This window comes from Pinus tabuliformis, chromosome 9 (genome assembly GCF_031772625.1).
Source record: "Pinus tabuliformis cultivar Carrire ecotype Pingquan chromosome 9, CPIR1, whole genome shotgun sequence".
NCBI lineage: Eukaryota > Viridiplantae > Streptophyta > Pinopsida > Pinales > Pinaceae > Pinus > Pinus tabuliformis.
The window spans coordinates 1,960,635,699-1,960,639,841 of record NC_142307.1 but is presented as its reverse complement, the minus strand read 5'-3'; positions in this window follow the sequence as shown (position 1 = coordinate 1,960,639,841).

The following is a 4,143-nucleotide window of genomic DNA, read 5'->3' as shown; positions in this document are numbered from 1 at the left end:
ACTCTGCTATGAAGACATAATAGAGAGGCCACCACTGAAGGCTGGACCAGGAGACGTAGCCCAGGAGTATTGGGTGAACTCCTTATTAAACTTGTTGTGTTTATATGTGTTGCCTATTATGTTTTCTTTTACTACTTCATTGCCTGTGTATTTCACAATCTTATCAATCCGTTGCACAAAATAACATGGGCACATCCATGCACATGAGTCTGTAATACCTTATTAATTGTCTTAGATCAAATTTCAGATCAAGTGGTATCAGAGCTTTAGGTTGCTAAGGTTAGACAAACTTGTGCTGGACTGTTTGTGAATGATAACTAGATCAAAGCTTAAACTAGGAGGAGGAGAATTGGTTGAATTTAACCCATAAATTGGTAGAGTCTATACTAGGAGGAAAATGTCAGAAGAGATTCCCTTGGAATCAGACCCTCAGTTCATGGACAGTTTCATGACTATGAGAGCCATGGTAGAGGAAATGTATAGAGAATTTAAGAAAGGTCGAAGTGAAGATTCTTCAACTTCCTATCATAACAAAGAAGCAGAAGAATCTCTCCTCAATGACCATTCTAAAGGCAAAGTGAAAGAAGAAAAGCTTCCCACACCTCCTAATAGCCCTGAAAATAAAAAGAAAACATCTTTCATTAAATTAGATGTTAAATTTGATTTGCCAATATATGATGGAGAGTTGAATGTAGAGAAGCCAGATAATTGGATTAGACAAATTGATGTGTATTGCAGGGTGCAGAGCATTGATTTAGACAGAAGCAAGATTCAGCTGGCTAGCCTACGCCTTGGAGGAACTGCCTTGGTATGGTGGGAAGGTAGGACACAAGCTGACATGAAGAAGCATGGTAAAATCCTTTTTGACTGGAGTGAATTTGTTTCTGCAATTAAAAAGCAATTCTGTCCACTAGATTATATGCAGCAAGCTATGATGAGTTGGCAAACTCTTCGCCAATTGAAAGGGCAAAGTGTACGAAGTTACACCCAAGAATTTAGAAAAAGAGCTTTGATTCTAGGCATTTCTTTAGACTCACCTGAAACTTTGCTGAAGTATATAGGTGGTCTACATAGTTATTTGAGACATACCATTCTCATGTTTAATCCTACTAACATAGATGAGGTATCTGTTCAGGCTACACATCTAGAGGCTAGGGGCAAGAATGTGAACCCAGAGGTTGGAGGATCATCAAAACCCACTGCAAGCAAGAACAAGGAAAAGAGAAAGCAGAAATGGAAAGAGAGGAAGGATAATGCAGTACAAAAGACCAAACCTTCATGCACTCACTGCAAGAAGGATGGGCATGATGATGAACATTGCTGGATTTTGCATCTAGAGCCGAGGCCCAAGAAGTTCGATGGCAAAAAGAAAAAGACTGTTGTAGGTATTCAGAAGGATTTGGGGTCAGAATCAGGGGAGGAAACAACAATCACGACCACAGGTATAAAAGGTAAAAATTCTGAAGCATCTACTAGTAATTTTGCACAAACTATTGATAGTGAATAAAATTAGAGAAGAAGACATGAGATTTTTCATATTAGAGTTATTTCCAAGCATCAAAAGATTGATACGTTGTTTGATAGTGGCTCACAAGTAAACTTAATTTCTGAAGCAATTGTAAAGAAACTTGGATTACTAACCACACCTCACAAGAAGCCATATCCATTGGGTTGGTTATGTGATAAAGCAAAGCTACAAGTGACTAGACAATGTAAACTTAGGTTTCCTTTTGGGTCAGCATTTGTAGATGAGGTTGAGTTAGATATCATTCCCTTGGATATATGTGGAATTGTTTTAGGAAGTCCTTACTTGTATGATAGAAAAGCTATCTTCTACAGAGCTTAAAACAAGTATCAACTCGTTAAAGATGGAAGCGAATATATTGTAAGAGCTCATAAACTCAAGAATAATTATACTCTCATAAACTCAGGGCAGATGAAAAGAATTGTAAATTCATGCAAACAATTTTTACTGATGGTTGTAAAGGAAAAGAAACCTGATAAAACCAATGTATTTGAATACTGTGATGCTAAACAGCAAGCTGATTTAGAAAATGTTGTTTCAGAATATGATATGCTATTTCAAGAACCTAAAGGTCTACCACCCAAAAAGGAAATAGTACATGATATTAATTTGCAGCAAGATGCTCCATTGTCTAACATCAGAATGTACAAGTTATCCTCTTTAGAGAATGTAGAAATCAAGAAGCACGTACATGAGCTGCTCGAGAAAGGGTTCATAAGACCTAGCACATCACCATGTGGGTCTCCAATTGTCTTGGTGAGAAAGAAAGATGGCTCATGGAGAATGTGCATTGATTACCAAGCACTGAATAAGATATCGATCAAAAACTGTTATCCCCTTCCTCGCATAGATGATCTATTAGATCAGTTGAAAGAAGCTGTTTACTTTTCCAAGTTGGACTTGCATAGTGGCTACCATCAACTCAGAGTCGCAGAGCAAGATGCATGGAAGACTGCTTTCAAAACAAAGCAAGGACCGTATGAGTGGTTAGTTATGCCTTTTGGCTTGACTAATGCTCCTGCTACTTTCATGAGAGTAATGAATGATGTACTCGGGCCTTTTATTGATGATTTTGTCATTGTATATCTATAGTAAAACATGGGAAGAACATTTGAAGCATGTAAAGCAGACTCTAGATGTTTTGAAAAGAGAAAATCTTTATGTTAAGCTATCAAAATTTGAATTTGGCAAAACATATTTGAATTATTTGGGTCATATTGTAGGGGGTGGTGAATTGAAGATAGATCCCTCTAAGGTTGCAGTCATTATAAACTGGCCTAAACCCAAATCTGCTACAGAAGTTAGAAGCTTCCTAGGAGCAACACAATATTGGAGAAAGTTTATTGCTAACTTTTCCTTGATTGCAGTTCCCTTACATGCTTTAACAAGATTGAACAAGGTGTTTCAGTGGGGAGGCAAACAGCATAAAGCCTTCGACACCTTAAAAGAAAAGATTAGTACAGCACCAGTACTAGCATTGCCCGATCTTCAAAGACCATTTGAGATTGAAACCGATGCCAGTGACTATGCCATGGGAGCAATGTTGATGCAGCACAGTAAACCCATATGTTATCATTTTGAGACATTTAATTCTGCAGTAGTTAATTATCCCACATATGATAAAGAATTGTATGCATTAGTACAGAGTGTGAAAAAGTGGAAACATTATCTAATGGGCAAAGAGACAGTTATACATACTGATCATCAACCACTTCAATATTTACACTCACAAACTAAGTTGCAACAATCAAGACACTATAGGTGGATGGGTTTTCTACAACAGTTTCATCTTGTCATCATATATAAAAAGGGCATACACAATAAAGTTGCAGATATGTTGTCCAAACCAATCATAAATGCATCTACTATACTTAAGCATAACTCAGTAATGCATGAAAGTTACATTGAACAATATGCTCAAGATATAGACTTTAAAGATGTATATGCAACTTTAAGTCATGGCAAACAAGTAGAAGAATTGGATTATCATGTTAAGGACCAACTCTTGTATCATTTTGGAAAGTTATGCATTCCTCAAACCGAAAGAGTAAAGATAATTCGAGAAGCACACACTTCTCTAATATCAGGTCACTTTGGTGTAAGTAAAACAGTTGCACAACTGCAAAGATTTTGTTATTGGCCAAAAATGAATGAAACATTTTCTAGATATGTAAGACGATATACCATGTGTGCAAAAAGCAAGCCCAACAATAGAAAACTAGGCTTGTACACTCCACTACCAATTCCTTCTCATCCTTGGGAAAGTGTTTCCATGGACTTTGTTGGGGGACTGCCTAAGTCTAGAAAAGGTCATGACTATTTATATGTTGTTGTGGATAGGTTAAGCAAAATGTGTATTTTAATACCCTGTAACAAACAGATTACAGCTGAAAAAATAACAAAGTTGTTCTTTCAGCATGTATGGGTTCATTTTGGATTACCCACTTCCATTGTATCTGATCGAGATTCCCGATTTGTTGGGAAATTTTGGTCGAGTCTGTGGGAATCGATGGACACCAGACTAAAGAAGAGCACAACTTTTCATCCGCAAACAAATGGACAAACAAAGGTGGTCAACCGGACAATGATCCAGTTGCTCAGAGGCTATTGCAGCAAGC